Here is a 22,038-nt window from a genome sequence, read left to right as displayed (position 1 = left end):
ATAAATTCAGAATATGAAAGATTAAAATACAAAAGACAAAATAGTGAAATGTGAAATTTATTTATTCATCGTTCAAATATATAAAAAAAAATATGTGTTTACTACAGTATAGGCACATTTCCCAACACCCTGGTTAGCACTTTGGTGATATCTAATGGGTTGTAACTACCTATGTATCTGAGTTTATTTACTAGAAGTTATTGAGCTAATTGGTATATAGAAATTGAGGAAGAAAAATAAAATGATATGATATTTATAGAGAGAGAGATAGTTGAATGTAGAATGAATACTAGAAATGGTATTGTATTGATTACTTCATATGAATAATAGTGAATTGAAATGATAAATGTTTATATCACAATATGATATTTATATGATAAGCTCATCTTGTTGAATTGTGTTACCATTTTTAGGCCTATTTGTCAAGTTAAATTACTTATTGTACTTATGTGTAAAGTGAGCTAAGTTGTTATTTTATGCTTATGAACTTATTAAGTATTTCAAAATGCTTATCTGTTGTTGTTCCCTTTTCTATAGTTTTCATTGGGCAAAACGTGTCAATCTGGTCACCTTGAAGCTCACACTATCCAACTATCATTTCGACAGACTTTTACTCGTTTTAAGCTCGATTTCGTGGCATGTACATAGGAGCTTATACATGTATTATATATATGTATTACTTGTGAATGATGGTTTGGTTTACACCTTGGTTAATGTTTGATTTTAGAAAGCTAAAGTTTATATATGCAATAGTGTATGTTATGGTAACTTGTGTTTGATATTTAAAAGGGTAAAATGAGTATGAAAGGAGGTAGTATATATGATGGTAAGAAATGAAAATTGCATTGATGATTATATTGAATTTGTAACACCTAGTTATTTCTATTGACTTGAAATTTAAGGAAAATTAGGATTAAAATTGAATGGATCAGCAAGTTCTCAAACTCTACTAGGAAATTTAGAAATTTTAGTGGTTGAATTGTGATTAGTTGGATTCCAATTTCAGTTTAGCTATATTGGAACTGGTTGATTCCATAGTGGGAGACAACATAATTAAGAACGAATGGTTGAAATGGTTGGTGAGGACCGTGCATAAGGAATATATATAGGTATGAGACAAAATTTTATCAATTCTGTTTACAGATCTTTTCATATCCATAACATCATATTTTTTACTCATTCTAAAAAAGAATGGGATGCAACTGAAGAAAGCTCTGCATGTTGCAGCAATTACATGAATTGAAGTCTAGTGGTAGAGAAATTGAGAAACTACTATCAAGATAATGAGGCTCTGGCATTAGGACCAACTAAGCTGTCAAGGATAAAAGAAGCAATGTGAGTTTTTCTACCTCATGTCCAAGATGTCAGATGATTGTCATGTGACTTGAATGTATCATGTTGATGATGTACTAAGGTTACTTAAGTAGGCTATGTATGAGCTTCTTCCTGTTGTGTGTTGATTGTATGATATGTTTGAATATTGTATGTGTGATGAGGAGGGAAATTATTGACGGGATAGATGAAAATAGGACTTGGAAATGATAATTTCAGTTAAATATTAACATATGGTGTTGTTGAGTGCAAATCATGAAGTGTGAAGCTCCGAACCTTAAAGAAGGGCCATTGCAGTATTCGAGCATCAATATTAGGAATGATGTAATTTAAGAATGGGTAGAGCAATAAAAAAAATAGAAATTCCGTTAAGATTCTGCCAATCGGGTTTATTGGGAGCAAACCTGATGTGTGAAGCTCCGAGCCTTGTGGGGGGACACTTCAGTGTTCGAGCATCAAGGTAAATGTGAAAAAGGGATGATATCAACTAGTTTTTCGGGGTGGCATTGTAACAACAATATTTAGGTTCCATAAAATAATACCGTGACGGTGGTTAGTAGGCTCTACAGGGCAATATCAAGACGGTGGTAAGGTTATTCGGGGCAACACCTTAAAGAGGTTTTAAGGTGTAAGACCATAGCTCAACTAATAGAAACCAATAGAGTCTGCCAAGACACTAAACATGGATAGTCTGTTGTTGGGACACTAAACACGGGTTAGCCTGCCAGGACCATAGGCACCGGAATGTCTGCTAGGACGTAAAACATTGGGCTATGCATGGGAAATCCACAAACCAGTATTTCAAAGAGAGATCAAGGTTTGAGGTAGAGTTTGTGAAGTGACTAGTCCAATAAGTCACAAGAATGGATGAACGTGGTGTGTCTGAAGGACACAAACCAACGAGATAACAAGACTACAAAATGAGTCTGTCAGAGGCTCAACCTAGTTAGGGTGAGAAGAGAAAGAAGCTCATTGGATAAGGAGATATACGTGATGTGCAACAAAATGAGCCTGCCAGAGTGGGGCTAAAGAAGCCGCGACTATGGTACTAATTTGTGGTCATTAGTTCTCTAAAAAAATGAGAGTGTTATGTTTTGATAGAGATTGCTAATTATGGTAATCAATTGGACAGACGGTAAACACCACCATTCAGAAGTGATGAATATGAACATCAGAGGGTGGAATAATTAGGGATGAAGTAGGGGTGAGTCCTAAGAGAGGACTCGATTAAGACTGGTCGGAAGTCTAGGCCCATCAATAAATGGCTCAGGGTGTGTATAAAGCCCAGGTCTCGTCAACTAAGTTCGTGAATTCTCTTAAAAAATTCAGGAAGTTCATTCTGAGCCAACAAAATTAATTACTTAAGATTCGTGCAGTCTTATACGCATTTTATGAACAAAACTTACTAAGTTATTTCGAACTTATAAAGTTGATAGCTTGATAAAGACTTAGAATTAAAGATGAGGGACTAAGCTAAATTCGGCCAGAGCAAAAAGTTATGAGTGGTAGTTGTGTAATGAGTATAGAAGGGCACCCCTAGATGCCACGTCTCCTGGTTTATGCTATCTATGTCTTGTATTAGAAATTTAATTTAAATTTGTAATTGTTATTGGAAATTCAATTTGTAAGTATTTATCTCTTGCCCAACACGAGTTTAAAAACATTTCATAGCTAAAATTTAAGGGTTTACATGTGCAATGTAATCAGAATCAAATTGCTACTAAGTGAATTGGGTCATTATATCATCTAGTACTCAGACCTGGTGAATGGGTCGGGTTTAAGGTGTTACAGAATTGATTAAGCAAATTTGATATGTTTTATTGTTCAGATGAAGACATTTTGGATAGATTGAATTGAAATGGTGTTGTAAGGTCTTTGGTATATAATATGGTATGATCTTGTGCAAGTAAAGGTGTACAATTATGCTCCAAATATGAAATTGGTTAAGTTGACATGGAATAGGTGCCAAATGACCTAAAATTTACCAAAAACAGAGTTTACGAGACAATAAACTATTTTTTTCGTAACATTGACTAATAATATATAACGTGCCAATGTTGAGAGGTTGTATGTTGCAACGTGACAAACTGTTTGGTGACGTCATGACATGAAGAATGTGTGATCTGCTAAAATTCGTTGTGGCAAATTAGAATCTTTTCGACACTTAACGAGCTTGTTTTCTTGCACTTTTATATGATTTTATTATGTTTTCAGTTTTTATTAGTTTATTATTAATTATAATAAAATAAGCATTTTTACGTAATTTTTAGCCATGTGATGACCTAACGGGCTAATACGGGCCTAAGAATTAATTAACAAGAATGAATTAACAAGTTAATCGAGTGTGTATGACACTATTTTTGGATTTAGAACGCGACGGACGACGACAACATCGCGAGACTAGCATGTGGTCATTGTTTGTATAGGTACATTTCAAGCTTAGTCTTCAACTCAACAAATATTCACAACAAAACAATTGGTTTAACAAGGTTAAGTGTTCCTTTTTGCATTTACTGTTACATTAAATATTGTTTGAATTTTTAGTTTACCTAATTGAAAATTTTCGTAAAATGTCTTCTATGAAAACTAGAAAAACCATTGAACAAGAAGCAATGATGAGCGTAAATCCCCCTAATTTCCCGAACCCAAACTTTAACTTTTTTTTTCTAGAACTACTAGGGAAGATGTTCATATAATAGAGGGGTTTCAAACCATCAATACTCTTATGTAAAAAAAATTTGGGCATTGGTCTGATACCATAGGTAGGAGTGTTTTGGTGCATCGTTGAAATAGCCTACTGTAACCCCTATAGTGCATGAGTTTTATACATCCTTTTGAAACTAAGAGTCTAGGAGATTATATAATGCCATTTGGGAAATAGTAATAATTAGGGGTAAAGAGGTACGAGTCACCTTGAGAGAAATATGTGAATTTTACAATACACCATACTATGAATATGATTTTCTTAATAAGATAGATCTAACTTATTTTAAAGACATGGATATGGATAACATTGTAAACTATTTAACTGATTGTAGGGGTGAATGGAAGTACAGACCAGGTGCCGATGTTCCAATTTCTTTTAATCAAGCTATTATGTTACCTATTGCAAAAATGTGGATGCAATTTCTATGCACTCAGATTACATCTGCTCTTAATGTATCTAACGCCAATACCGTCTGAGCTATTTTGTTGTATGGTATTCTGCATAATAAATAGATATCTGCCGAGCGATGGATCTATCACAACATGAAGCGATGTATAAGTGGCTAAAAGGTCAGAGTCTTCTTCCCCTACCTAGTGACGACGCCATGCAAAAAGGTTGGAGTTTTAATGGCTACGAACGAGATATTCATGAGGCCAACAAAGAGCTTGATCAAAGATTCAATGTATACACAACGCATCAAGCTTGAAGAAAAACAAATTAAGGATTGGAGCCAACGTCGGAAAGAAAAGATAGATGTCTCGGCATTACGAAAAAGGATAACATTATCAATATCATGGAAAGGGCTAGAGGGAATAAATATATCGGATTTGGAGTGGGTCATATGGTGGATGCAAGAAATGGGCCCAGTGGGATAAGAGTTTGCACAACAAAATGATATGCCAATTGCAAATTTGTCCCCAAATAAATATGGCCCGATGCAATTCCATCAACCATCCAAGGAGCACAGAAGCGATAAAGAAGGAAGGAGTGACGATGAAGAGGAAGATGAAGAGGAGGATATGGAGCATGATTCTTGAGAGGAGGAGGATAACGATTATGAGATGACATTCCAATGTTATGATCTTTGCAAAAAAGAGCTAGTCATCCACAGCCCAACTCGACATGCACATTCGTCGAGTGGGGGCTCCTCTCGATACCACATTTTAGGTAAGGGAAAAGCTCCGATGGAGGGGTGACAACTACCATAATTTAATGATTGAAATTTTATTTTTAAATTTTTAGAATGTATAAACAAATTAAATTGGATGATTTTAATTTTTGCTTTAGATTAGGAGTAGGTTAACATTAGTATATATATATATGTGTGTTTTGTTTTTAAAATTTTCTATGCAGGAATCCTACACGAGGAAAGCATAGCATTTACAAGTGTTAAAGAAACTATGAAGGAGAATCCCACCATAAGGCAATAGTAACATCATGATCAATCGAATAACTTCTTTTTCTATATATTTGAAGGTTGCACATTAGAGATAATGTGCTATTTTAAGTGTGTAGGGGGTAACATAGGAAATTTATACTTTTATTTATTTTTCTTTTATTTTCCGTATCTAAAGTGTGCTTGAGCTTGTACAAATAAAAAGTGATTGTTTAGGATAATGCATATAGGTTTATTTTATTTAATGTAAATTTGGCATCATAGTAAAAGATTTTAAATTATCGGTTATTAGACTAATTAGTTCTTTATATTAGATTGTAAATAGACATTAAGTATTAAGTATACCAAATGATAGAGAAAATATTGGAAAACAAGATACTAATATGAATAATAGAAGACTAGAGTTTTGATTAATTAGTAGATTAAATTCATGAATATTGAGATACCTAAGGATGACCTAAGGCATTGTTTTGTATAAATTGAAATCCAAAAGGCCAACTCTATGCATCGACCTTTAGTACCTATGTTTGAGGCAGAAATCACTTCTTAAAGAACCTTCGCACAAAACTCGAAGCCGAAATATATATTGTACTTATTATTTTTCTTTGGTCCTTGAACTGCAATAATATTAGACTTCGGACTATACGTATTGAGGGATAGGTAGAGACATAACAGTGGTTTTGTAAAAATAGAGTGAAATATGAAGAAACAAAGTGATGTAGTGATTATAGATTAAGCTAAAAAGGTATGAATAAAGAAAAAATTTTAAAAAAGTCAAAACAAGTAGAAAAAGAACAAAATCATTAGAAAAGCATTATGAGTGAGAAAGCATTGAAAAATCCAATGGGACCCAAAAATAAGGTCACAAAAATAGGAACACCCGTTCATTAGTGCACAAAAACTCGTAAGCTGACCATAGTTACTGTTATTACATTGTAACTTCTTATATAGAGAAATAAGAAAGGTACGAGATGGAGAGATAAGGTAATGAGTAGGAAAGAGACATTAAAGGGGGTGAATAGGGAACAATATGATGTGCCAAACTAATTTCTTGCTTAAACCCGTTTCAATGCTACATTTTTTTAAATCTATACCAATCTGAAGCCTCAGAATGTTACAAGCCAAAAAGTCTGTGACCTAAGTAAATCTATTTCTGAGTGGATGTTGTATTAACTGATTATAATAATAGTTGTTTGTATTTTACTAGTATAATAAGAAGCCCTATGTAATTTCTTGATGGACTAATATATTTGATGATCATTTTGTTTATATCTTTTGTAATATACTAAACTTAAGTGTTTGAGATTGATAGTGGTAAGTCATTTACATATTATGCTAGAATTATGTGTATTTACGATTACTACTATTTGGTTCACTCCTAAACTAACCCCTGTATCATACATGTTCAAAGGTCGTCATTTGTTTTATGTTTTTATTTTTTGTTTTCTTACTTGAGGACAAACAATGACTTAAGTGTGGAGGAGTTTGATCTACCACAATTTGTTGTAGCAGATTAAACTATTTTCTATACTTAATGAGTTCGTAGGAAAGAGATTTAGTTATGTTTTTGTGTAGCTTTCATTCTTTCTCTTTAAATAATAAAATGATAAATTTCAATTATTTATATGACCTTGTGGGCCAAGAGAGGCCTAAAGGTAGACTAATATCTCCAGTGAGTGTGCAACACATTATTTGGAGGCACGAAGTTAGCAAGCTTCCTGCAATGTTGCAACACAGGAAAAGAAGTATCAAAAGAGTAGACTATCTTCAATGTCATGACACAACTTTGAAGACACGCCCAAGCTAGTAGACTACCAACGGTGTCGCAACATAGGCCAGAGGGTGTTGTGACATTGACGTGATGAGGCTAATTAACAAGACAAGGGTATTTTCGTTTGCACAATAAATTTTAACGAAGATTAATCAGCTAAATTAGGTTAAGGAATGATAACCAACCCTAGGCCTATAAATAGGATTGCTCTACATAGTCTATGAACAATTTTTTTTTACATACTTTTGAGTATCCATCTTTTACTTATTTTTATATTTTAGGTTTATTTTAGTTATAATCATCGTTTAGTTGTTATTTTGTTCTTCGCGAAAGATTGTAGATCCACCAAACTATTTGATGGATTACCATTCATGCCATTATCAATATATTAAGATTTTTACTATCTCTTTCTTTATTTATTCTTTATGTTTATATTTTCAATCAAATTAATGATGTTGTTAAATCCATGAGGGACTAATCTAGTAACAGGAGATTAAAAAGTGGCTGTGGGATTAATTAGATTTTTTGTAGGCTTTTTTAATAGATTAGCTGGTTGAGATAGGAAGAATTTAAAACCCTAGGCTTGATGACCTTAAAAAGTCACATAGGTAGGAATGAACCCAAAATTAGTATTGCTTATCCATGAAAACCTTACCCCAAACCGGTTTGAATTGTGAGGTCGAGAGATAAGTAGTTCTTGTCGACTCATTAGGTTAGTGGAAGGCTGAGAGGCCTTGCTAGGTTAATGAGTAGTTGATTGGATAGAACCCAAAGTAGGAGTTAATTATGAACACTAAAGCGAGTTAGTCTTCTATTGTTTTGATCTGGTTAATTCTATAATATGTTTTTTTTTTTATTATTCTTATGTTCTTTCATTAGTTTAATAAAATAGTTTCTTTCACTACCTTAGGATTAACTGTAGAATAGTTTAATTAAAATACAAGTTAGGCCCTTTAACTTAGAAATTAGAATTAGTTTAGTCCCGCCTCTCTTAGGTATGATTCTCAAATTACTTCCATACTTCGTTGTAGAACTATATTACAACCTGACCCGTATACTTGTAGAAACCACTTAACGCTTATATATGGTTACAATATTAATGTCTAAACTTTGGAACAATAGCAGAAAGCCTAATTAAAAACCATGCGCGAAACTTTTGAATGTTGTTCAAAATTGAAAACACGTAGTTTAACGAAAAGTCCAAACCCACCCATACCACAGTTTGTATAATCGCCTTACTAAACTTATGAAAATTTTAATTAACCGACCAACACTAAAACTTTCTGAGATCTCCGATGTGCCGAATCCTGAGCTTAACCACACGAATTACCGGAAAGGAGGAAACTAAAGGGGAGTGAGCTACAGGAGATTAATGTGAGTCTTAAAACTAAGCAGTTAGATCATGCTATAATAGAAAACTATAAATGTAAACAGAGTAATAGAATCACTCAAAAATTTGGAACCTCTACTGAATAAACCTACTCGTAATATCAACATCCGTAACAAATATGCAAACTGAAAACACACAGAACTCCAAAAATTTATAACATGTATAATACCTTACCAAAATAACTTAACCACTTATTTACTAATAATCTAACATTCATATTCAAATATAAACATAATGAATCATGCTCGGATGAGTAGCAATAAACATTAAAACCCACCTAACCAACCAAACACCACTTTATTCACCTTGCACACCACTTTAGGGCTATAGTTGGTCCATCCACCCTGCACACCACATAAGACCATAATAGGCCCATCCACCCTACACACCACAAATGTAGAACTAAGCCACTTGAATAGAATATGCAACTGAGCTGACATATGTATAATGTAATGCGGTAAACCGTTGTACAGAAATATTGCAATTAAACTACCAAATCAGTCTCCCTTTTCTTCATAACAAAAATCCCAAATTTTTATGCAAATGCAGAAATGCACACAATTTGCTAACAGGCTCAAAAAAACAGAGATACATATTCAGTCGAAGAATTTCAGAATTAATAACACTTGTATACATTTAATAAGTAACGATAACAAGAAAATATCTCAAGCTCATTCTTCATATCACATCAATACGTTTTTCGATCAACTAAACTTAACCCTTATAAGAACTCATACATACATGAATCCAAGTCGTGGCGGTGTCCCAAACACAGTTACAAAGGCTTAAACGAGGGTTGCATTACAAAGGAACTAAAGTAAGTCAATTTTTCAACACAGAACAAAATCTGCAAAACAAAGCCACACGGACGTGTGCCCAGGCTGTGTGGAGGAGTCCAAACCTTGTGAGGAGTTTACACGACCGTGTGAAAGAGTGACATACCTGTGTGACAGAGCACATGGCTGCGTGGCTGAGTTACACGCTCGTTTGACAGAGTTACATGGCCGTATGGCCAGCCCGTGCAACCTACTGTGCAACTGTACATAATTAAGCACAATTTGGGAAGCAGAGTAGACATGGCCGTGTGGCTAATTCACACGCTCGTGTGGCTAAGAAACACGATCGTGTGTCTAAGGCACACGTCTTTGTGAAAAATGATAAAATCCCCAAACAGAGGTTACGCGGTCGTGTGGGCAGCCTATGTGCACACCCCAGGCCGTGTGGCTACCCAAGTGGTCATGAAACCACATCAAATTTGACTGATATTCATGAATTGCGACAACAATATGATCCCTAACCACTAGTAATTTAGAAACATACTTGATTGATGTTCTTTTTAGCACCAACGATCGATCGACATATCTCAAATCAACCAATCTGAAACACTCGAATTACAAAAGTACTTAACCTATAAGAAAATAGGCACTTAACAAAGCAAAGAACACTTATGGCCAACAACCAACAATTGTAACAGCCCTTTTTTTTAGCTAAATCGGAACAGTGGTTTCGAAACCATAAATCTGAAGTCGTAAAATTATTTTAATATTATTTTTGGTATTTACAGCATGTTATTTGATATATATGAAAATTTCATGATTTCATTTTACCGATTGGTTAGCTAATTTGATAAAAAGAACTTAATCACGTAAAATGAAAAATTGGCATTCTATTATTTAAAGTAATTATTTACTATGGTTTCTTAATTTTAAAGTCCCTAAATTGAAATTAGGCCACTATAAATGTGAGTGGACGATATTAAGCTTATAATATATGGTTTTCAAATTATTTCATTAAGGTTATTTTGGTAAATGATTAATAAATGTTAAATAAATAAAACATAAGTAAAAATAACATGCATGTTCATCTTGTTTGGCCGAAACTCAAAGAAAAAGAAAGCCATTGATGTTGTTTTAGGTTCGACACTTTGAAGATTTGATTTAGGTATGTTCTTTGTTCAGTTTTTGATAATTTTTAAGTTTTTGAGATTGTTGTTTCGTATTCTAGCAAACCCATGCTTTAATTTTTGGATTTGATGATGAATTTTTGATTTTCCATTGTTGATAATTTGATGTTTTTGTTGTTTGATGATGAAAAATAAATATTTGTTATTAGATTATCATAGTTTATTAAGTGATTTTTGATAAAAATGCTTATTAAGGACTAAACTGTGAAATTTGTAAATTGAGGGGTCAAAATGTGAAATAAATGAAATTAATGGGCTGCTAGGGACCTAAGGAAAATTCGGCCTAACATGAACATGTTGAAATTTTGAGTATTTTGTATTGTTTTGAAATAGGGACTAAATTGTAAAAATTTGAAATGTTAGGAGTTAAATTAAAAAATGCCCATTTATGTTTTTTTGAGTGAAATTAAATGAATATGTTAATAAATAAGTTAAATTTGTATTGATTTAGATCTAGGAAAGAAGAAATCAGATTTGGATCGAGAAAAGTCGAAAATTGTTGAATAGTCGTTCCAATCCGTTCGTCTCCGTACGAGGTAAGCTCATAAGTAATTAAAGGTTCTTAAATTTCAAATATATATATTATATGCAGCTGAATTAAATTTTATGTATTGACATATATATTGCCGAATTGATTTGAGTATTGGTTGACTAGTTTCGAGCATGAATTCATTTAATTACGAAGTCAAAAGCCCCGTTCGAACCTTAGGAAATGTATAGGATACTGATGTCATGACATAAGGATTTCTGACGTGTGATTTCATGTAGAACCATGTCTGGGACATTGGCATCGAAGTCAGAAAACATGCAAGACCATGTCTGGGACATTGGCATCGTATATGATTCGTATAAGACCCTGTCTGGGACAGTGGCATCGAAATGTGTAACATGTAAGACCATATCCAGGATATAGCATTTTACAAGCCTTATATGATTTCCGTGTATTCTTAACAATTCCGAAGGGTTAATTAGGCATTGACAAAATGAGACCAAAGATGAAATTGGGCTAATTGGTTCAGGTATGTGAGAAGTATATATTCATGAAAGATTAAGGTAAGTGTAGTACTTAGTGTGGTAATATGCAATTATATAAGTAAGGTTATTTGATATGTGTATGAGATTGATTAAATTTGGCCTATTTGAATTGAACTATCAATATTCTTGTAATAATTTAATTACTTATGGTTTATTAAGCTTTCAAAGCTTACTTTGTGTGTTCTTACGTTGTTTTATAGATTTTGAAAGCTAGTTTCGAGCTCGAGGATCGTCAAGGATCATCATCACACTATCGACCAATATTCGGTGCTTTTGAAAATTTGTAAATATGATATATGGCATGTACAGGCTAGTTTCGATAAGGTTCATTTTGGTTTGTTATAAATAGCCATGTGATATGGCTTGAATGTGATGTTTAATATGATATAATATTGGTTATGTTATAAACTATTTTGGGAAGTATGTTTGTAACACCCTAAACCCGGCCTGGAAGTTTGGCTCGAATCGGCATGTCACATTGAAGTGTTTTTGAAAACCATGTTTCCATTAAAACCCTTCTTAATAATTAAAACTTATACCCTTTTAAACCTTGTTAGAAACCTCAATTGAATAACATTCTTAACAACTTTGTAAAAATCTTGGCGATTCTTGGAAGCTTGATTTAAAAACAATTGCGGTTACGTAATGTTTTGAACAACGATGAGTTGCTTTGGAAAACCGTGTTCTAATACTAGCAATTATAAGAACAATAAATAAAATTCCAAATTTGAAATTCAGAAAATTTCAACGGCTTTACTACAACCCACATAAAACATTTAAAAGTAATAATCAAAACTATAAAATAAGCGATGTGTGTGGCTTCCTCCGAGCCCCTCGACCCGATCCATTTAAGATGGAAATTACGAAAGGTTAATAAGCGGGGTGAGTTTACGAAAACTCGATGTGAAATCCCTACTATAAAAGGAACGATCGGTCATATAAAAGAATTAAAAGTCCGCCTGACCTTACTTATAGTTTCAATACCAATTAGGCCTTAGCCCATTCTAACGAGACGATACGGATGGGCTTTAACCCATTCTGAGAATAAGAAACATTATTAGAACTAAAATCGAATCGAATCGAATTAGGTGTGAGAATCAAAATCGAGAATCGATGTCGAATGAGAATCAAAATCGAATCGATGTCGAATGTGAATCAAAAATTAGAATATGAATGCAATCCCAACCCAATCCAGCCTATAACCAACCGCTACACTCCACCCGTACCAGCCCTACACTCCATGTGGGGAATAGCTCAACCCACCCAGCCCTACACTCCATAGTTGCAGCATTGCTGCTCATTTATCGAATATTGTGACGAGTCACGGATATCTGAATATTGTGGCGAGCCACGAGCAGATATTTGTGGCATAGCCACGAAAGCGAATAATGTGGCAAAGCCACTTAGCGAAATCGTGGCACAAAGCCATCGATAAGCGCATTATGTTAGGCACATAGCCATCAACTAGAGTAACATAACCGCACACGACCTTAGGTAAATATGATCGTCTGAGTCGTCAATAACCATATATTGGCACATAGCTTTAGGCAAATCGTTTGGCACTGACCATAATCGAGGTTGGCATAGAGCCATATGTAGGTTGACACAAAGCCATAATCGAAGGCTTTAAGCCATCGGTAGGTGTATCATGTTAGACACATAGCCATCGGCGATGGTAATATAGTCGATACACGACCTCGGGTAAATATGATCGACCTTCGACCATTGATCGGTCTCTGATCGTCTTAGGCGACCGATGCGACCTTATCAAATCGAGTATGAATATCTGACTCTTAAGCCTTGGTGGATCCACGATCGTCAAGCAACCATGCAATCCTAACAGATCGAGATCTTCCTCGTACAAAATCCTAACCCATGCAACATGTCATGTATGCAGAATGTCATACCCATATTTGAATCAAACAATCACAGTCAAGTCATTCATATACCAACATATATTCACAATCAAATTCGTCAACGACACAGTCCAAGTTAGTCACTTGGTCACAAGGGCAAAACAATCATTTAACACCTTAGGGGCAAAATGGTAATTTTACCCCACAAGGTATCTTAGTAATTCTACCCTACAGGGGTATTTCGGTAATTCTACCCTACAGGGGTATTTTAATAATTCTACCCTACAGGGGTATTTCAGTAATTCTACCCTACAGGGGTATTTCGGTAATTTCACAAACCAGTGGTATTTTGATAATTTTACAAACCAGGGGTATTTTGGTAATTTTACAAACCAAGGGTATTTTGGTAATTTTATAAACCAGGGGTATTTTGGTAATTTTGTAAAACAAGGGTATTTTGGTAATTTTACAAACCAGAGGTATTTTGGTGATTTGGTAAACTAAAGTATTCTAAATAGGGATAACAATACGAATGGCCCTAAAGCCTATTCTCGGCCCAAATGGGCCCACACACTCGTGTGGCCCTTTTAGCCCAAATCTAGCCACAGATATGAGATTCACCTAGCCTAGTCCAATATTTACTACATAATCAAACAACTTATCCAATTGGGCGATGAGGCCCATTGGGCCCATATGGCCCCTTTCTACCATCGCATGACCAAGTAGCCATCCTACTGACTAGAGTGGCGAGAAATACACACGATTGGAGACTGGAGTTAATCCACGCCCGAGCACTCTTAACCGACGCCCAACCCAAAGCGAGCACGCCATAAAGCGAAAGGGATCACCAAGAAAGGTACCTTACTCTCCTCATGGTTCTCTCTATTTAAAGCCACCAGCATCCACTCTTATGTTAGCTTCACGATGTGGGATCCTCCATCATTAGAGTTTAAATTCAACACCAACTCTTGTCGCCCCCTTTTAGCAAAATAAATGCTCTTTGCTTGCCATGGGATTCGAACCCATGCCTCCCTTAAATGCTCCACACACTACTTGCCACTAAGCCACAAGGCTTTTTTGTCTAATTTCTCTAACAATATTCTTAAGGCCTACCTACTACACCTGTGGTTTGATTCACCTTAAACCAAAATTTTGCTAGAGTCCGGTTTGAACCGGGACTTCTCCAACACTTCTCAAGACACTTAACCACTAAAACAAGCCTCCAACTACGAAATTTTCACGCACAACAGAATATTATAAGCTGCCTTCAACCGCTCCCATGCTCAAGGCCCAAATTCAGGGTGTTACAATGTTTCATAGTATTTATATTTATGGTGTTTGGTTATTTGAATTCGGCATTGAGTATTGATAAGTATGATGTATAGTTGGCTTTATAATTAGCTTATTTTGGAAGTATGATATGTGGTATAATTTGGATGATGGGTAATTGTATAATTTTGGCTTGGTAATGAGGTAAATGATGAATATATTGTTGATTGTGTAATGACTATTTTGATAGGATTTATAATGGCACGGTATGATTATGTTTCATGAATGAACGGTTGGACACTTGGGCTAATATAATGGTATATTTGTTAAGGTTAATTAGTTGTGAAATGGTATATTTAGTCAAAGTTTCATTGCGTGTGGTATGATCTTATGTGACTAATTTGATAGTCGAATAGGTGTGAAGTGAACTGGCCATGTATATGTAATTTGGTATAATGTTTAGACATAATACTTAACTTGCGAATTAGATATGAAATGAATTGTCATTTGTGTCCGAAAATGATTAATGATGATATGGTGAAATGCGCATGAACTTGGTAAAATATGAAATAATATTTGAACATATGGTGATATATGTTTATGTCTCATATATGTTTGGTTGTATATTAAGCCGTAGATGTGACTTGATATAATGTTCTATGCGAATGTGCTTAGGTATATATGTGGTATGATTAGTAATTTATTTATGAAACAGACGTTTACAAATGGATGTATTGAAACATGATGGGTATATGAAATGAAACATGTTTGATTATTATTTAGAAATTCGAATGTTATGATTGTTGGTCATATTGTTTAGCTATTGGAGTAATAAAGTATATATATTATGATATGATGTTTATTAGTTGGTTTGAATAAGCGATTAAATAAATAATATGTTTGATATTTAGCTAATGAAGTAGATGTATACAAGTGTACATGGTGTTGCATATGATTGTTATAAGAAATGTAATGATATGTGCTTGAATATATACTTTAAATGTGCGAAAGCCATTAATGTGATGTACATAAGGATCGAATTTTTGTAAAATTTTTTTTCTAAAATGTGTGAATGTGACTTATATGATTGAATAGATGGTTACTATTCGAGTTTTATAATTATTATAAATAAGTTGGTATGATTTTTGTGCATGTTTTGAATTGAATGATCGTATTGAGCTGTGTTTTGATCGGTAATGCCTCGTAACCCTAATCCCGTGACGGATTGGGTTGGGGGTATTACAACAATGATGATGTTAAAACCCAGAAGTAATTTGAAGGAAAAAATACAATGGCCAAAATCAACCAAAAATCGAAAGTGGAAAAAGAAAGAGGAATCAGATAGAAAATTTGATGTGCAAGAGAAGGAGAAAAGAATAGAGTAACATAGGAAATTTTTTTTTGGGATTTTCTCCCTTTTTTTAACAAATAAATTAAAAACCAACTAAAACCAAATTAAAACATAATTAAAAATTAAAAAAATGAAAATTTAAAGGACATAAACCCATCAGATTTTCTTAAAAATTGAATCCAAAAATTAACATATAATTCCCTTTTACTCATACAGGGATTTGAAAGAACCAAGAGTAAACTAAACACCTAACCACTGAACCACAAGCTATTTCTTGATTCTAATTCACCACGAAAAATGTAAGAACCTACCCGAAATCCCTAACTTACAAGCAAACTTTAATTCTTTTAACCCCCCAAAATAGGATGTTACACTAGATGCTAGTACATCCGGAGACAGTCAATTTTGAGTTATTTGGTTTAAATTATGTGCAATTAAACCCTAGGAAGTAGTTTATGATAAACGAGATTGAAAGTTAAGTTTACCATGTAAATCATAATTTATCCTTGTTAAGAAAGTGAGGTCAAAAGATAAGTGAGTATTGGTTGATTAGTATATCTTTTTCTGTAGTATTTCAGTCTGAATGTTTGCACATTTGGTGGCGATCAAGGTGTCGTCATGATGTCAGTCCTGAATTTTTAGAACTTTACAATGTTGTCCTAAACAAAATAGCATACATGTTTCTTATACAAAATAGCATGTAATAGAATAGCTCGAAAAGTATTAGCGTTAGATACATTTAAAGAATGTGTAATCTGAGTGCATAAAAACTGCATCCACATTTTTGCAATTGGGAACATAATTGCTTGGTTAAAGAAAGTTGAGACATCAGTGCCCAATCGATGCTTTCATTCACCTCTAACCTCGGTTAATTAATTTACAATGTTTTCCATATCTATGTCTTTGAAGTATGTTAAATCAGTGTTTTTAATAAAATTAGACTCATAGTATGACACATTGTAAAATTCACAGATTTTCCTAAGGGTGATGAGCACTTCTTAACCTCTAATTGTTACATGGTCCCATATAGCCCCGTATGGTCTCCTAAGTTCGTGGTCTTTAAATGAAGCATAAAATTCTTGTACTATGGGCATAGCGGTAGGTTATCTTGGGGTTACGAAAAAGAGCTCCCACCTATGGTACTGAATCAATACCCAAATTTCCTTAGATAAATACATCGTTGGCTCAAAACCACACCCTTGAATGATCTTCTTTCCTTGTAATTTGAGAAAATATTTTTTGACATTTTGGTTTGTAACATTAGAGGGATTTACATTCACTGGTGCTTCTTACTAAATAGTTCTTCTAGATTTCCTAGGAGGCATACTTTTAATATTTTTCACTTAGAAAGACTAAAACCTAAGCAATATGTTTCCTAATGTAGGTAATGTAATAGTAACAATAATAGGAACCCCTAACCTTGTCACTCCGATTGCTTCTCTTTTCGTTTTCTCCTATTTGTAAATGGTCATTACTTAGAATATTTGACTTTGCAATGTACCTGAAAAAGAATAAGTAAGGAAAAGAAAGATTCTGAAAAGAAAAGAGTAAGAATAGGTTTGAGAATTAGTGGGAGATAAGAAAAATTTAGCTTTTTAATGTTTAAAACTTAAACTTAAAAGAAAAATTTAGCTTTTTAATGTTTAAAACTTAAACTTAAGCCTAATGCAATGTTTTAACTTATATAGGGGTGGGTTACACATTGGGTTAGGTAAACAATGATGTCATGACACAAGGGTTCCGTGTCATGATACCTCTAGTAGTGTCCCATTGTTGCGGCATCGGGGCTCAATGTCGTGACACAACTTGAAAATTTGAGTTTTGAGGCTACTGTCCTCGGTGTTACGACACTGGGGTACCTGTGTCACGACACTAAGCTAAATTTCTAAATTTTCAGCTGATGTTGTTGTTGTTGTTGAGACACTGAGGTTCTGTGTTGCGACATTGACTCTGTTTTTAACTTGGTTTCTTTTATTTCAAGGTGTTTAGCACATGCATGTTCCAATTCTAAGCTACCCCAATATAAGTACGTCCTAATGTCCTATTTATTCCTAATTTATGTCTTACTCCTATTTAATTAATATTGATTAGGTTTATAAAAAATAATTAAATTATAAAAAATTACAAAATAATAAATATCTCGTCCGTAAGTCCTTCACGTTTTGCTATCTGATTCATCTGACAACTCAATTAGTCTATTCATGGGCAACCCTTTTTGTGTTTGTCTGTCTGAGTTCGTCCACACTCCATCATGCCACTCCACAATACTCCAGTTGTCTTGCTCTCTGGGCTTACTTGTTCGACCTGCACTTATAATAGAATATACCTTTACAAGATCCAAGTCGTTAAGGGTATTTATAGATTTTTGAAAATATTTATCTGAATTATTTTCCTCGCATCCCTCATTTTGTACGTTACAACATTTAAATATTTTAGTCTCACCATTTATTCTCATTATCAGTTCATTACTCTAAATCAATGGAAGACCTAGATGTTGCTAAAAAGGGTCTTCCTGAAAAAATAGGGATTTCACTGTCTTCTTCAAACTTGAGAATTACAAAATCGATTGGGATTACGAAATTACACACTTTTACTAACACAACTTCGATAACCCATTTCGGTTGTACCGAAGATATGTCAGTTAACCGCTGTGTAATATTTGTGTTTTTTAATTCCCCTAACTTGAGTTTCTTATATATTGATAAAGGCTTTAAATTAATATTAACCATAAGGGGAGATATTTCTTAGGTGTTTGATACTGAGAGGGGTAAGTCGTTTATATATCATGCCATAATTATGTGAAGATATGATTTTTCCTAGCTATGTGTTCCAAAACCTGTCCTTGTATCCTAGTTACTCAAGAGTCGTCTTTCATATTTTGTTTTTATGTTTCTTTGCTTGAGGAAAAGCAATGACTTAAGTGTGGGGAAGCTAGATCTATCGCAATTTGTTGTAACAGATTAAACTAGTTTTCATGCTTAAGGAGCTTAAATATGAGCAAATTTATTATGTTGTATTTAGTTTTTCCAATCTTAGTTTTCATTTAATAAAAAGTGTAATTGAGTCGTTTTATGACCTTAGGGGCCGAATGAGGCCTAAGGAAAGACTAACGTACTTAGTGAGTGTGCAAGACACCATTCAAAGGCATGAGGACTTAAGGTTGGTAGCAATGTTGCAACACGAGGAGTTCAATGTTGCAACATAGTAAATAGATTGCCAAAATACCAAGTTTGCCTTTGGTGTCACAACAAAGCTAGTGGATGCCACAACACACCCTTGAGGCTAAGCTTGAGCCAAGTAAATTGTCTTCAGTGTCGCGATATCAGCCCTATACGTAAAAGTATTAATGAGCTGAAAGCATTTTGGTCCGCAGAATTAAAATTAACATAAAAATGTCAACCAACCTAAGGTTAAGGACGACCTTAACATTATAAATAGGCTTATTAAACACTTGAGAAAGGATCTTGTCAAAACCATTTTTTTGAGAGGGTCGACTTTTTAAAAAACGAAAAATGGGAGCCGCCACCAATCCTTTTATTTAGGTGTGATCAAATCACCTCGTAATTCAATCATTTTAATAAAAGTTTAAATTTACTAAAACGATAATTTTTTGTCTACAAAATCCAGAAGACGGGTTCAAGAGTCGGTTACGTACGAGGAAAGATTAGCACCTTCAATACGCCCAAGATTGGTACCTAGTTGATTACTTTGTATCTTTAGTGTTGAAAATTAAAAATTTGAAGAGATTTAAAATACGATCCTTTATTAAAACATTACTTAACTAAATAAATTTTTACAAAAAAGGCTTATTTCAAGTTAATCGAGAAAAAGGATCACATCCTGTAAGTTAGGATACAATGCCTTAAATTCTCGAAACAAGAATAAGGATGAAAAACTTTTTTTGAAAATATTCAATTATCTTGGTTTTAGAAAGAAGCCGTATTCCGTAAGTTAGGAACACAACTTTTCTTAATTCCCGAGAATATTTAAAAATTTATGTTTTTTTTTAAAATTAGGGTATTTGGATTTATCGAGAAAGTCAAAACCCCATAAGTTAGGAAACAACTTTTCAAATCTCAAAATACGAGATATCGCTTATTTTTAAAAAAAATCTTTTTTTTTGTATCGAATCAAAATTGCAATACAAATAAAAAAGGGTAACAAAATAATGTAAAATGGTAATCTGGTGAAGCATCAAAATAATAAAATAAAAGGAATAGAATACTATGATGACAATATTGATAATTAAATTGCAATAATAAAATAAATGAAGTAACATGGGAAAAATGCATAAAAAGAAGTACATGAAACACACAATTTAAAAAAAAAAAGAGAAAAATCTATTTAATCTATTTTTAATGTAAAAGGATGAGGAAATAGGAATAAATAAATACATAAAAGTACATGAATGAAATGAATATAAAAAAAAAGGGTGTGAGAGTCGAAATTGAGTGGCCTAGGGAAAAATTGTAATTTGGGCAATACTTTAGGGCGGATTTTAAACATAAAAAAATATAGGGCCGATTAAGGGACTAAAATGAAGCACGCGTAAAGATGCGTGGATTAAAATAAGAATATTCCTGTGCCATTTAAACGGCGTCGTTCTTTATAGGATTAAAATGAAAAAACAATAAAATCACAAGGTAAATTTAAAGAAATAAAAGAACTGAATTGCAAACTAGCTAAAAAGCGAAAGGACTATAATCATAAATAACCCATTCATTCAAAACGCGCGGATCCTCAGGGTAGGTCGGGTCGACGTGCGGATCTTAAAGGTAAAACGACATCATTTTAAATCTATTATGGCCAACCCTAAATGACGCTATTTAATGAGCTTATAAAAGTTCGATTTTTTTTTAAAATTTTCATTCTCCTCCCCCTTTTTTTTTTTTAAAAAAAAGAATTCTCTCTCAACCTCCCTTCTACTTTCCAAACGCCGGCCACAGAGCGCCACTGTGGCTCCATAGCAACCACCAGCCACCGGCGATGGCGACCGCCGCCCCCGGAGGCCGGAGTTCACTGGAAAAAGGCCATTTTGGCCATTTCTCCTCCCTTGGCCCGTTTTTGAGATGAAAACTTCCGAAAAAGCTAAGAAAAATAAATAAAAAATTTCTCCTGTCTGATTCGCAATAAAGGTAATAGGTTTGCTTTGAAAATAAGTTTGATATTTTTGCTATGTTTGAGATAAAGATACAATAGCGAGTTTGTACCTTAGAGAAACTAAAAAAAGTTTGCGATTTGCTGTTTTATTTTTAAAATTTTTTGTTAAATTCTCTATCTTTTTTTTTTTGTATTTCAAAAAAAATAAAACCCCTATGTTACAATTTTTGAGGCTTTTATAGCCCGATTTTCCACTTGCTCTTACTTAATGATTATCTCTCTTTTCTGCAGGTGCAAAATGGACGGTGGCAGATGTGACAATGGCAATGGCAGCAGGCTGGTTAGAAGACCTAGGTGCGACGCACCTAGGTTTGAAATTTTTTTGTTTTTCCTGTTATGGGTTTGGGCTAGGGTTTAGTTTTATTTGGGCTGAAATTTTAGGCTTCGAGTTTGGTTGGTTTGGGCTAATGTAAATGGACTGTTTGATTATTGGACTTTGGTTTATTTATTTATTTATTTGGTTTTGTTTCTGGTTTGGGCCCCGGGCTAAAATTGGGCCTTACAGACCTCTTTTGTAACTTAAAATTTTCCTTTCAATTTAGTTTTCATTTTTGATTTCTTTTTAGACCTAGGATTTATTTTTAGTTTTATTTTCGTTCATGATATTCGGAGAATTTGATTTTTTGATTCAACCAAACACTTTGTGGATTTCTGCGCTTCAATCAATCAATACAATCAAGAATTCTTCTTAAACCTTTATTCTTGAATCATTCTTCATGTTTACTTTATTTATCAAGTTTGTATTATTTACGAAATCCATGAGGAACTAATCCTCTTTTGGGGAATTAGCGAGTGGATATGTGATTAA

General features: G+C 33.8%; 1 long non-coding RNA gene across 1 annotated transcript; it reads left to right on the top strand.

Annotated features, from left to right (window-relative positions):
- Positions 1–21,101: 21,101 nt before the first annotated feature.
- Positions 21,102–21,795, top strand: LOC128284051 (uncharacterized). The gene is made up of 2 exons (XR_008274353.1): positions 21,102–21,205; positions 21,462–21,795. It is a non-coding gene; the product is annotated as an uncharacterized LOC128284051 (long non-coding RNA).
- The last annotated feature ends 243 nt before the right edge of the window (positions 21,796–22,038 follow it).

Source organism: Gossypium arboreum, chromosome 11 (genome assembly GCF_025698485.1).
Source record: "Gossypium arboreum isolate Shixiya-1 chromosome 11, ASM2569848v2, whole genome shotgun sequence".
NCBI classification, from domain to species: Eukaryota; Viridiplantae; Streptophyta; class Magnoliopsida; order Malvales; family Malvaceae; genus Gossypium; species Gossypium arboreum.
Note: the sequence above shows the minus strand (reverse complement) of the source record. Positions and strands in the feature narration are given on the sequence as shown.